At 40.5% G+C, this 14,850-nt stretch overlaps 1 pseudogene; it reads left to right on the forward strand.

Annotated features, from left to right (window-relative positions):
• Nucleotides 1-6,455: 6,455 nt before the first annotated feature.
• LOC117717981 (X-ray repair cross-complementing protein 6-like) lies at nucleotides 6,456-9,003 on the forward strand (annotated as a pseudogene).
• Nucleotides 9,004-14,850: the final 5,847 nt, after the last annotated feature.

The following is a 14,850-nucleotide window of genomic DNA, read 5'->3' on the forward strand; positions in this document are numbered from 1 at the left end:
ATATTATCCTGAATCTCTTAAAATAATTAATGATTCTTTATATGATGAAAAGGTTGTTTTACATATAGAGACTGCTGAATTTGTACCTCATAACTTAGAATTATCTTATTCATACAATTACAAGAAGCCATCAGATGTAGAAACTGTCTGTTATATATTACTCATATTTGTCTCATACAAGTTTGCCCAGTCCATTAGCTAAGGTAAATAAGGAAATTGACTAAGTCCTAATAAAAAATGTGTTAGAAGCCTCAAAATTTCATGAGAAACATCAAATTAATGAGAAATGTTTAAAACTTTTTTCTATCATTTAGCAACAAGTCAAAGCTGTAATTAAAAAACATAAACAGCCTTATATATTCTCTACACAACTAAACTCAGATACCTACTGTTGATAACTCTGGGACACCAAAAGAAATGACATCTGGCAAATGAATGTTTTTCTTTTCTCAAAATGTAGAAAACAAAATTATTTACACCATACCATTGACACATACTCAGGGTTGCAATGGGCAACTGCTTTAAGTTATGAAAAGGCTGATTATGTAATTAAATACTTATTGGAAATAATGGCAATTAGGAGAATACCTACACAAATTAAACCTGATAATGCTCCCATGTTGGGCCTTGGATGAGGTAACTTCATTTAACCTGCCACCTTTAGTCACGTAGGACACAGGTAGAGGGCTTGATTAACAAGTCTCCACCTCCAGAGATTTAAATATTAATGAATTATCAAAAGGCCAGGGGTGTAACTAATTAAGTTACTCCCTCCCCTTTCTCCCTTCCCTATAAGATTGGTCTCCCCTGGCTTTTGGTGGGGGAAGTGCGTACCACTTACATCCATTAACCATGTCTTGAACAATAAAGCTTTGGAAAACCGGACTCCACGTGTCGTATGGTCTCTCCGCCTGATTCCCAGCTTTTGGAACCATGGAACCTTGCCGATGCAGCCGCCGGCCCGCCCACCGACAGCTGCGTGAATGTGGGACCCTCCGCTGGTGATGTGGGAAGCCCGCCTGGGACCCTGATGCCGGACCGCCCTGGGACCCTGCCGCCGGACTCCCTCCCCCACCCGCGAGATTTCTTCCCCACACTCCCACATATATATCCAATAAAATGAAGCAATTCTTTGCATATTATAATATAAAGCATGTTACTATATACCACACAATCCCACAGGACAAACAGTCATAGAAAGAGCAAATCGTGCCTTAAAAGAGATGCCTATTAAACAAAAAGGAAGAGTAAAAACCCACCAATATAGATTAAATAATGCTTTGTTAACTCTAAATTTTCTTAATGTTGGTGAAAATGGAACCACAGCAGCTGGGAGACACTGGGTTATTGAAAAAACTAAGGAACTATGACAACCAATATACTATATGAATTTGTTGACATTAGAATAAAATCCTACTGTAGTTTTAAGATTGGAGTGTGGTTATGCTTATGTATCTACAGAGAACAAAATAATATGGTTACAAACAAAACAAATCTGACCAGGTAAAACCTCTAAACCACTGAGACATGAGTGTCTTCATGATGCAAATATCCCAAGAGACTCTCACAGACAGTCTCAGTTACTTATTTCTTCAAAATATACATGCAAATCAGTTTCAAAGGGACTTGCTTAAATTATGTATCACACAAAGACTGGACAAAATATACACTGAAGAGGTAACACAGGAACTGAACAACACTTAGACTGGACAGACAACATAGAGACTGAATAACACAGAGACTGAACAAAAAAGGCTCCAGCTAGCTTTTTCCAGACTAGCCACTTTTTCTTGGCTTCCAGACAGGAATTCTTCACCTGAATTTAGCAGGAAGTAATTATAAGAAGACCATCATGTCAGTATCTTAAGGTAGGTGGATGGTTTTGGTTGTTTGATGTGTTATGGTTGTTATCATCTAGAGTGGTGGGTTGTTATTGGTTTTGATCAATGATTGATAGAAATTTAAGACTGTTTGCATTATTGTACATTGATTGAAATTTAAGGTTGCTTAGTCAAAATATTGTTTGAACATATTGTATATAACCTTTTTATTTAAAATGTGATGGAAAGTTCTAATTTTGTGGTTCTTATCCTTTCTATTGTGTATAGATTGCTAACGTTAGAGAAAAAGACAATTTCTTAAATAGAATGGTGGATATAAAGTAGAAATTTCTGGTTTCTTTGGAGATTCAGTTGTGTCATGTTTTTTTTTTCCTAGAGCCTGTCTTGTTAGAGGATATTTGCTGAAGCAGACATGTGAGAGGATTTTTGCTGAGAACAGATATGTGTTGTTTTCTAAAAAGTGTCTTTTGAAAAGGCATGTGGCATTTTGCTGGAGTGGATGCTTGAGAGAGTACATGATGTTTAGAAAGAATATAAATAAAACCTCACAGACAATGAGAGGACACTCTTGCACTGGTTCACCTTGCAAAGCTTCACTGGTCTTTTGCTGATCTTTGCTTGTCATGACTTCATAGAGAGTAATTCATCAAAGAACTTCTTGTGGTATTCAAGCTGCTCTTTGCTCCTTCTGCAAACTCATCCACACTCTGTGGAACCTCGTGATTTCTTCTGGAATGAGATGGTGTTGATGTTTGATGATACTATTGAACTGGACTACTGGTATATTGACACTTTTGAACTAGAGTGCTGATATTCTGATAAGAAAGATTGGAATCACCAAAAAACTACTTTTAAACAAGTCCACATCTCCCTTGTTCTATTAACTATCTTCCTCCTCTACCATTGGTCAGTAGCCCATAAGGAAGGCTGAAGCCTCCATATAAGGAGGGCCCAAGGAAGGGTGCAAGAGTCACACTCAGAAGGGCAAAGATATTCAGCAGAGATGAATGGCAGTAGGGAACAGAGTGCAAGATGGTGTGATAAGGGGAACAAAGATGGGAATCAGGTGTGAGGAAAGAAGGTGCAAAAGACTGGAACTGAGAACAGAAAAAAGGGAGGACATCTCTGGGATTAGCTGGAGATCTGGAACAGTGGATTCCCCCTGGAGTCTATGGGGGTGACCCTAACTAAGACTCCTACCATCAAAAGATATGGAAACTGAAGTGGCCACCTCCTGTAGCTAGGCAGGACTTCCAATTAAAGGAAGGAGACACAAACCCACCCACAAAACAGTCAACCAAAGACTAGCCCAACTTGAGATGCATCCCATGTAAAAGAGCCAATCCTTGATACTATTAATGATACTCTACTATGCTCACAGACAGGACCCTATCATAGCTGTCTGCTTCTAGGCTTCATCCAGCAGAGAATGGAAACAAATGCAGAGACCCACAGCCAAACATCAACTAGAGCTTTGGGAATCCTGTAGAAAAGTAAGTGATAGAATTAAGGGAGCAGAAGGGATCAAGGACACCACAAAAATACCAACAGTCAATTAACCTGGGGCCATAGAGGTTCACAGAGGCTGAACCACCAACCAAAGAACATGCACATGCTGGGCCTAGGCTCCCTACACATTAGTAGCAGATATGCAGCTTGGTCCTACCTGGCAAGGACCTACCTGAAGCATCAATCATTTCAGTCTTCTCAAAAACAAGAGAGTTTGATTAGTATGAAATTGAACACTCAGGCTAAAATGTGGGAGCAAGCTGACAGGTGACTCATTGCTGTTCTGAAGCTGTGCTCAGAAACAGCTTTTAAATTTCTCTCTGTGTGTCTCTCCGTGGGGCTGTGTCTTGCGCATGGGTGTGGATTGTGTTGGACTGAGTTGTGGGTCCCGCACGTCTGTCACCCCAGGCAGCTGAAAACGCAGCTCAGGGGGTAGAAGGGTGGAAATTTGACTGAGTTCACTCCACAAGGTGCTGGGCTATGAGAAACCAGAGGGTGCCACTCTGGACATGGGGAGATCTCAGTCTGAGGTCCCGTGTGGGCCAGAGCTCTTGGGTTGGGGACTCCTGGGCAAAAAGGTGGGAGAGGACTGATTGGTCTCAAACCCTTAGGCTCCCAGGTACCATTGAGAGGCAGCAGAAGAGTTGAGACAGGGCATATGGGCTAGAGCAACCCACATCCAAAAAGGGTGGAGGAGGTGAAGATGAGCTCCAGCAGTGCTCCACAGGGAAATGATACTCATGGTCAAAGCGACTTGCTTGGGTGAGTTATGGCTGGCTCGGCTAGCTTGCTTGAGTTGGCAGGCCTCTGAGGCTACAATGCAGAGAGGTCCTCAGCTGGGAGATTAGACAGTGGCTCCATAGTTGAAGACCTTCTCCACAGTCCCCCATGGTGGTCCACAAAGACGAGAGGTAGTCCAGATCTTAAAATGTTTATTGTCATGGTGGAAAGTGCATGAAGCTGTACTCCATGTTTTCAGGGCAGGCCTGAGGTTAAATACATTTTGCAAATAGGAAGATTGTCTGGGAAAGAATGCTTAATTGGCTACATCCTCTGGCCTTAAGGTATAACATGAATATGGAGATGTCTTGAGGCTCTGCAGCCTGTAGTCATGCCTTATAACTGTGGAGGGGCTAGTAGGAGCACTGTCCTATGTGCCTGAATGGATGGAGGTCTTTGGCCTCATGTCAGGAGCCTGGAGTCTGAGAGCATGGCAAAATGCATGCCATCCCTTGTAGGAAACTTATGAGGTCTCCAATCTGCTGGGTCCCTGGCCATATCTAGCCAGTGCTCAACCAGAAAACATGCTGGCCTTTAACAGCCCACCGCCCCACATTTCTCTTTGTCTTTGTCTCTCAGGGTCTCTCTCTCTCTCTCTCTCTCTCTCTCTCTCTCTCTCTCTCTCTCTTCCCTCTCTTGTTCACTTCAGTCTTTTTTCTTGTTTACTGATTATTTTGTTTCCCTTTCAAATGTTATCCCCTTCCCAGTTTCTTCTCCAAAAACCCTGCATGCACCCTTTCCCCTACCTCCATGAGGGTGCTTCCCCTACCCACCAACCTACTCCCACCCCACCACCCTAGCATTCCCCTATGCTGGGTCATCAAGACTTCACAGCACCAAGGACCTCCCCTCCTTTTGATGGCAGACAAGGCTATCCTCTGCTACATATGCAGCTGGAGGTATGGATCCCTTCATGTGTACTCTTTGGTTGTGGTTTAGTTCCTGAGAACTCTGAAGTTCTGGTTGGTTGATATTGTTTGTTCTTCCTTTGGGGTTCAAAACCCCTTCACCTCATTCAGTCCTTCATCTAACTCCTCCTTTGTGGTCCTCATGCTCAGTCTGATGGTTGGCTGCAAGCATCCACATCTATAATGGTCAGGCTCTAGCAGCTATAACAGGCTCCTGTCAGCAAGCACTTCTTGGCATCAGAAATAGTGTCTGTGTTTGGTATCTGCATATGGGATGGAACCCCAGGTGGGGCAGTTGTCTCTGGATGGCCTTTCCTTCAGTCTCTGTTCCATTCTTTGTCTCTGTATTTCCTTTAGACAGGAGCAATTCTGGGTTAAAATTTTGAGAAGGGTGGGTGGCCCCATCCTCAACCAGGGGCCATACATAAGCTCTGGATATGGTCCCTACAGGTTCTTTCTCTCCTTTGTTGGGTATTTCAGTTAACATTATCCCCATTGGGTCCTATGAGCCTCTTGCTTTCCTGGCATCTGGGACTTTCTGGTGGCTACCCCCAGTTCCTCATCCCCCATTACTACACACCTCTTTTCAATTTCCTGACCCTATGTACATCTCCACCATCTCCTTCCACACCTGATCCTGCCCCCTTTTTCCTCTCCCCCCTTTTTGTTCCTCCCAAGTCCCTCCCACCCTCTACCTATGGTGATTATTTTGTTTCCCCTTTAAGTAGTGCTGAAGCATCCTCACTTTGGTCTTTCTTCTTTTTGAGCTTCATATGTCTATAAGTTTTATCATAGGTATTATAAATTTTTTCCTAATATTCACTCATCAATAAGTACATATTTGTACATACCTATTTTACAATGATTTTCAAACTCTTTTACATATGAAGTATTATTTTCTCTTGCAGCTTTCCTTGGGCATCCTTCACAAGCCCAAATTCTATCTCTTAGAACTTATACCCTAATTTCCTTAGGCAGTCAATTCCAAGGGGTTCAAATCAGTATGTTCTATTCTTTCCAAGAAGGTAAGTTCACAAATTCAACAATCCCGCTCATGTGTACCAAACTCTTCTATCCATTCTTTTATCTTTTTAAATATATATATATATATGTGTGTGTGTGTATATATATATATATATATATATATATATATATATATATATATATAACATCCTTTCTTCTTCTTGATCTTCATATATCTGTAAGTTATATCATAGGTATTATAATTTTTTCCTAATATCCACTTATCAGTAAGTACATACCGTGTGTGGTCTTTTGTGATTGTGTGTGTGTGTGTGTGTGTGTGTGTGTGTGTGTGTGTATTACTGTTTACCCAGTAATATTTCTTAATCAAACTTTTTGGTTTTAGAAATTTCCCCAAGTGGTTCTCTCACCTGCAGCTAAGTGGCAAACCAACATGTCAGAATGGGAATCCTACTATAAAACTGAAGGTGAGGAAGAGGAGGATCAGAGCCCTGACACAGGTGGAGAATATAAATATTCAGGAAGAGATAGTTTGATTTTTTAGTTGATTCTTTCAGGGCTATGTTCGAATCTCAGGGTGAAGATGAACTCACACCTTTTGATACGAGTATCCAGTGGAAACACAGTATGTACATCAGCAAGATCATAAGCAGCGATTGGGATCTCTTGGCAGTGGTGTTCTATGGTATAGAGAAAGACAAAACTCAGTGAATTTCAAAAGTATTTATGTCCTACAAGATTTCGATAACCCAGGTGCTAGAGCTTGACCAGTTTAAGGGACAACAGGGGAAAAACATTTTAGAGACACAACTGGCCATGGGTCTGACCACTCTTTGATTGAAGTACTCTGAGTCTGTGCCAACCTCTCAGCAATATCCAGTTCAAGATGAGTCATAAAAGAATCATGCTGTTCAACAATGAAGATGACCCCAATGGCAATGACAGTGCCAAAGCCAGCCAGGCCAGGACCAAAGCTGGAGATCACTGTGACACTGAGATTTTCATTGACTTGATGCACCTGAAGAAGCAAGGAGGCTTTGATGTATTCTTATTCTACAAAGACATTGTCAGTATCACTGAGGATGGGGACCTCAGGGTTTACCTTGAGTAGTCAAGCAAGATGTGAGACCTGCTAAGGAAGTTTCAAGCCAAGAAGACCAAAAAGTGAGTACTGTCCAGGTTAAAGTTTAAGCTCGGTAAAGACATGGTGCTCATGGTGGGCATTTATAGATTGGTTCAGAAAGCTAGCAAGCCTTTTCCAGTGAGGTTCTATCAAGAAACAAATGAACCAGTGAAAACCAAGACAAAGACTTTTAATGTAAACACAGGCAGTCTGCTCCTGCCTGGAGATATCAAGTGGTCTTTGACTTATGTGACTCATCATATTGTGCTGGAGAAAGAGGAAACAGAGGAGCTGAAGTGGTTTGATGAGCCAGGTTTGATTCTCATGGGCTTTAAACCCATGGTAATTCTAAAGAAGCATGTGGGGCAGAAATCTCGCGGGCGGGGAGAAGGGAGGGAGTCCGGCGACAGAGTCTCAGGGCGGTCTGGCACCAGGGCTTCCCGCGCCGCCAGCCCCACATTCATGCAGCTGTAGGCGGGCCGGCAGCTGCATCGGCAAGGTTCCAGGGTTCCAAAAGCTGGGAATCAGGCGGAGAGACCATGGACACGTGGAGTCCGGTTTTCCAAAGCTTTTATTGTTCATGACATGGTGAATGGATGCAGGTGTTGTGCGCTTCTTCCCCCCCAAAGGCCAGGGGAGACCAGTCTTATAGGGAAGAGAGAAAGGGGAGGGAATAACTTAATTAGCTACGCCCCTGGCCTTTTGATAATTCATTAATATTTAAATCTCTGGAGGTAGAGACTTGTTAATCATGCCCTCTACCTGTCTTACGTGACTGAAAATAACAGGTTAAATGGAGTTACCTCCAAGGCCCAACAGAAGCACCACTACCTGAGGCCCTCTCTGTGTACCCAGAGGAGTCCCTGATCAATGGGAGCTCAGCCTTGTTTGGTGCTCTGCTTACCAAGTGTGTGGAGGAGGATGTCATAGTAGTGTGTAGATACACAGACCAAAAGAACACCTCCCCATATTTTGTGGCTTTGGTGCCACAGGAAGAGGAGATAGATGATCAGATTATTCAGGTAACTCTAGCAGGCTTCCAGCTCATCTTTCTCCTTATGCCAATAACAAGCAGAAGTTGCCCTTTATCAAGAAGGTGATGGCCAACCCTGAGCAGATAGACAAGATAAAGGCCACTGTCTATAAGTTCTCTTCCCATAAGGAGCTTTGAGAAAACTCCCATAAGGAGTTTTGAGAACCCAGTGCTGCAGCAGAACTTCCGGGACCTGGAGGCCCTAGCTGATGGAATCAGAGCAAGTGGTAGATCTGACACTGCCCAAGATTGAAGAAATAAAAAAAAGATTGGACTCCCTGGAAAATGAGTTTAAATAACTTGTCTACCCACCAGGTTATAATACTGAGAAAAAAGTTGCCAAGAGAAAACCAGATGATGAAGGTTCTGCAAGTAAAAAGCCCAAGGTAGAGTTATAAGAAGAATTGAAGCTGGACAGTGGTGGCTCAGGCCTTTAATCATAGCACTTGGGAGGCAGAGGCAGGTGGATTTCTGAGTTTGAGGCCAGCCTGGTCTACAGAGTGAGTTCCAGGACAGCCAGAGCTATACAAATAAACTCTGTCTCAAAGAATAACAATGAAGAAGAAGAAGAAGAAGAAGAAGAAGAAGAAGAAGAAGAAGAAGAAGAAGAAGAAGAAGAAGAAGAAGAAGAAGAAGAAGAACTACTGAAGGCCCCATCTTGTCAAGGGCACACTTGACAAGCTTACTGTGCCTATAGTGAAGGATATCTGCAAGGCCTATGGACTTAAGAGTGGACCGAAGAAGCAGAAACTGCTAGATGCTCTCATCAGACACTTGGAGAAGACCCGACTAAAGACCACACACCCTCTACAGTATTTAATGTAAGCTGCATTGACTATATACTTTCTAATTGTCTTAGTATGTTGAAATTCAGCATGTCAGTTACAGAGGTCTATAAATGTATAAACCTTATTTTGTTTTATTGCCCTGAGTATCACAGAACTTTTGTCTTCTGAAAAAAGCTTACAAATATTGGAAGAAGTGAGTTAGGCTTTAAGCAGAACCAAGAGGGTAGTGGGCTTGATTGTTGCTGATAGAACAGCTTTAATTACATTAATTGTTAGCACCACTGCTTCTGCAATTGCTTTGACACAAGAAGTTAAGACAGCTACTTTTGTTAATCATTTAACCAAAAAATGTTACTAATGTGTTGAATATACAAGACGATTGAGATGGGCATTGGAAACAATGAATTGATGCTCTTTATTCTATTCAAATTATTGGAAGGAGGTTCAGAGTTTAAGACTAAGAAGCCATTTTGAGTGTCATGACAAATACTATTAGATTCATGTTAGTTCTAAAATTTATAGTGGGAGTCATTTTAATTAGGAAAACATTTAAAGATACTTGCAGTGAATTTTGCATAATTCTAACACCTCTCTGGATGTTCTAACTTTGCGTAGTGAGGTTATGAATTTAAAGAATACTGCTCAGATAAGCATTGATGTGGCAGATACTGCTGATAAAATTACCCTGGGGTCAGTATTTCTATTTTGGTCAAGCTTCAAGAATGGCATATATAGCTTGATCATGCTAGCCCTTTTTTGTCCTAGAAATACTTTTATCCCTGCCCCTCATGTTAAAGCTTGTCTTTAACAATGTCAACATGTTGGCAGCCAAAGTACATGGCTTGAACCTAAAAATAGACCCCCAGACAGTTATTAAATTAACATGCTGGAAAGCCAAGGACAGGTAAGATTCTGTACTGATCCTTACCAACCTAAGACAGATGTGCATTGTTTTGGATAATGCATATTCCATGACAGATAAGGAGAGCATTCTTGGCAGAATGACCTAAGACAGGTTCAATCTTATTTACAAAATAAAAAGGGGGAGAGGTGGAGAGCTTTGGGGTTGCTTGGCAAGAATCTGACACTGGCCAAGAACAAGGAAATGGGCTACTTGGCAGGAATATGACATTGGCCAAGGACAAGAAAATAGGCTTCAGGCAGGAATATGACATTAGGCTAGAACAAAGAAGTAATTTTGGACAAAAGTCTTAATCTTAGGATAGAACAAGAAGTAGGCTTCAGACATAAAAATGACTTTGGGCTAGCACAGGGAAGTTGGCTCAGCTATTTTGGTCATCCTGATAAGCCCTTAGAAACAGCAATCATGGGAGCTTTCACAGAATTTTGCTTATTGCCTTGCTTGTTCTTTGGCTATTTGTGTTCATTGTCTTGCTTGTTTCTTGACAGTTTGCATTTAGTGTATTGCTAGTCCCTCAAGAACTGACTTTAATACTTGCATGTAATTAAAATGGTATAAAGGCACAAAGGAGGAGGGAGAATGGGATAGGGGGTCTCTAGGGAGGGGAAATGGGGAAAGGGGATAGCATCTGAAATGTAAATTAATAAAATATTCAATTAAAAAAAGAAAAATCAAAGAAAAAAATCACACACCGAGCCAGTTTCAACAATGCAACCAGGACACCTGATTGTGTTCTCACCAAGCTGTGTGGTAGCTACAAAAGCTACCTGACAGAAATGCCAGATCTTCCCCACGGAGATTCCCACCTTCCCACCTCACTGTGCCTTTCTCTGTGAATAAAGAAAGAGATCTAACTATTTCTTCTTACAACTTTTCCCTTGTATTTTCTATAGACATCCCTGTTCTTAGTGACCCAGGCCCAGTATTTCTTTTCTTTGGGGTCTTGAATTTTCTTAATATTAAAACTGTAGGTTTCTCAAAAACATTTCATGCTTCAAATATTTTCTAGTACAACTTAATCATCATGATTGGTTAAAAATTTCCAGAGAACAATTAATGTAGTCACCTCCACATCCAGAACTTCTTGTCCCATTATGCCTGGGATTGCCTCCTTGTGTTCCTGTAGACATCAAAGCCATTCCCTTCTCTAGTAATGCCCTCAATCCCTTTCCCAGAATTTTTTTACCAGGTGTATTTGAGGACAATATGGTATACAGAAAGGGCGAAGCAGAGAAGCATAAAGAGCAATGCCATCTTTATACTAGAAAGCCAGAGATGCATTATTCAGGTTGAAGGTACCTCTGCTGCCAAACCTGTGTCATGAAGGCACATTCACAACTATGTTGAATCTAACAGGTCCCCTAGCCATTGGAGTGAGGCTTTCTAGAATTGTGCTCCCTGCCACTGTATATTCTTCCCTTAGCTGTACTGCCTGGTAGAGCATCAGTGGGATAGGTTGTGTTTAGTCCTGTTTGTAACTGGTTGTCCAAGATCAGATGGTAAGGGAAAGGAGTAGTCCAGAGATGGATTTGTGAGGATGGGAATGATAGGAGAAGGTGGGGAGGCTGCAACCAGAATGTAAAGTGAATGAATGAATGAATGAATGAATGAATAAATAATCTAAATAAAATTACACTTAAGTTAATGGAAGAAAATGTTTTCCAAATTTTAAAGATCTCAAGAAACAAATGCTTTAACACTGTGATGCAAAATTCATAATGGATATCCTGATAAATTTTATAATTTTTAATTTTAATTTTAATTTTATTTGCATAGTTATAGTTGTTTTGTCTGCATAGATAGATGGTAGATGATAAATAGATGATAGATAGATAGATAGATAGATAGATAGATAGATAGACAGATGATAGACAGACAGATAGGATATAGGTATAGCTAAAGGATATAGATCGAGATAAAGATAGAGATAGAGATAAAAGATATAGAGATGATAGAGATAGATATATAAATGATAGATAGATAGATAGATAGATAGATAGATAGATAGATAGATAGACAGACAGATAGAGATAGGTAGACATAGATATAGATAATCATATTCATACAATGCCCTCAGGTACCAGGAGGGGATATAAGATACTCTGGGACTAGAATTACACACAATTACGTTCCATATGGATGCTGCAAATAAAACCTAGGTCTTCCAAAATTGCAGCCATTGCTCTAAACTTCTGAGCCATCTATCCCAAATTTGATTATTTCCAAACATCTCCAGATTGTAAAAAATCTTTATTGACAATATTAAATAAGTAAAATTTAAATTGATTTAGAGTGAAGTTTACTGTACAAAATAATACATATTAAAACTATGCTCAGTTTCAAATGTCAGTATAGAAAAAGATTTTAAAAATAATCAGTCTAAATACAGGTGGTAATTACCACAATAAAAAATACAAACTGCTTTAAAGATTTGTATTCTCTAATTGTGTATGTTAGATTTTAAACATTCAGTAAGTATGTTACTATCTAAATAATCTTAGAGGGTAAATATAGAGTATGGAACTAGGAAGGGAGGGAAGGATCTCCCAAAAAAGAGAAAATATAATAGATGAATAGATAGAAACAGGGGAATAACTAAAATGGAAAGATTAAATATAAAGTGAGAGGAAAGAGGCAGGTTAAGTATAAGAGAATATGAGGAGGGACAGATAACACTAAGGTCTATTTCAGAGGTCATTTGAAAACCTAATACATTAAAATGTCTTAAAATATATCATATCTGAAAGAAATTTAAATGGAATTACCAAATAACAGAAAAACAAAGACTCAGTTAGACATTTTTCACCTCCAAATAAAATTTCCAGGGCCAGGAATTAGTTATATCTAATTGAGATGTTAGCCAAAGGAGCCCAGTGGAAATCCTGAAAGAACACAGCCTATTGCAAAAGCCATTGGTTGCTCTTTATCAATTGGCCTTTAGACCCTATTGCTTAAGGCAACACCTATACATTTCATTGAACACATAAAAGTTGAGTTGGTGCCTAACTAGAGCTTTCATCTCTACTTACTACTGTTTACAGTACTAAAAGGTATTCTGCATATACCAGAGGAAAAAGGTAACCACTAACCTAGCTATAAATCTTTTGATACACAATGATAAACTGACTACATGGATGCTGGTGTAATAGTGGCACAAACTCTGTCATAGTGTCAGAGTAACAAACTATTGTTAGATTAGATTTAAGACCTATTCTGTAAGATGGAATCTATGGCCTGACACTGCTCAGATGGCCAAGAACCTGACACTATATGGGTCTAAAAGGAAACTAATCAACCCAATAATGAAGCTATCTCCAATTAACCACTACTGATGAAGAAAAAAAAATAATTTTTCCAAGGCATTCTCATTGGGGTTACAAAACATACTTAAGTGAAAGCTCTGTGCTTACAAGTAAATGGCCAATACAAAGTAAACTCAATGATATTTTTGGAGATTTTTGTTTATTTTATATTGCTTTGTCTGAGATTTCTCTGTATATTATGGCTTATGATTTTTGAGGTTTTATGGTATGTGTGTGTGTGTGTGTGTGTGTGTGTGTGTGTGTGTGTACATTTTTCATAATACTTCATGGTTTCTTCTTGTTTGATTTCTTGGTTGTATCGTTGATTTGTTTTATTCTTCTTTGTCTTTGTATTTGCCTGCTCATTTTCTTAAGAAAAAGAGAAAGAATTCATGGAGTTGGAACACTTGATAGTGAGGAGGATCTGGAAGGAGATGAGGGAAAGGAAATTGTGATCAGATATATTATTTTAAAATAACTTTATTTTGGGGAGTTTCTCAGCTCATGGCTGGCCAAGCCATACTCAAGTGCTGCCCTGAAACCATGGCCCTGGGCAGAAAGAGGCCAAAATCACACCACATATGTGATGGAGAGGTGGAAAAGATAGAAAAATGGAGAAGTGAATGTGCATCAAAAAGAGGCAAAAATGTAGACAGGATGGGGTGACAGAGAGAGATGGCAAGAGGGCTGAAGTCAACATGCAGTCATTGTCAAGCAGTGTTACTAAGATGATGTACAACATAAGCTCTTTTGCCTAAAACTTATGCAAATGAAAACTTAGCCCCAAAATCTACTGCTAGGATGTGGGATCTCTCTGATACTGGGTAACCACCGAGGCCCAAAATGAGGAAAGTTTCACTTCCTAGATTAGATGTTCTTGCCAGAACACTGTGTTGCATGGTATCAAAGGCCATGCTGGTGTCAATTGTCCATGCTGCCATCCCAGACCTAAAGCCTAATGTGCATGTGGAAGTATGCAATCTGGGCCAGTTTCAATTCCTTGTTGGTGGACTCAAGCTTCACTGCTTTAGGTAGCCATGTCAATGTGAATGGCATGTGTAACCATGTGAGACCATATTGAAGCTTGTGGTCCATACAGCCCATGAAGGCCATAAGTAGACCAATAGTCCTGATATGACCAGAGGCTGAGTTCATGTCTGCAGCCATATTATGTCTGAAGCCTGTGTGAATGCTGTGGTCAGGGTTGCCACCTGAAGCCATGGTATTGTCCACAGGCATAGGATAGGTAGCCCAGGCCTGAGCACAATAGCTGGCCATGGCTTTCACTGGACTACAGCACTGCAGTGCAGAATGAGTGCAGGAGAGCTGGTTCTTCCTCCTCTGACCATTGTCTGGTTCTCCTCAGCTAATGGATTCTGAGACAGAAACAGGAGTAGAAAGACTCAGCCTCTCTTGAGAAACTAGCCACTGGGAATTTGACCACTCTCCAGCGAATATATGGACCACACAAAATGCACATTTTTTCCCTTATCTTCTTTTCTGGGGGGAGAAGGGGAAGGCCATGGGGAAGGAATCATCCATGGGAAACCTGTGAAGTGGGCACAATTCTGACAAATGATCTAAGATTCCAAAATAATCAATAAAAAAGACATAAGTAATTAAAGAACTTTATTTTCAATGAGAATAAAATAGATGGATC

The sequence above is a fragment of the Arvicanthis niloticus genome, chromosome 12 (genome assembly GCF_011762505.2).
Source record: "Arvicanthis niloticus isolate mArvNil1 chromosome 12, mArvNil1.pat.X, whole genome shotgun sequence".
Taxonomy (NCBI): domain Eukaryota; kingdom Metazoa; phylum Chordata; class Mammalia; order Rodentia; family Muridae; genus Arvicanthis; species Arvicanthis niloticus.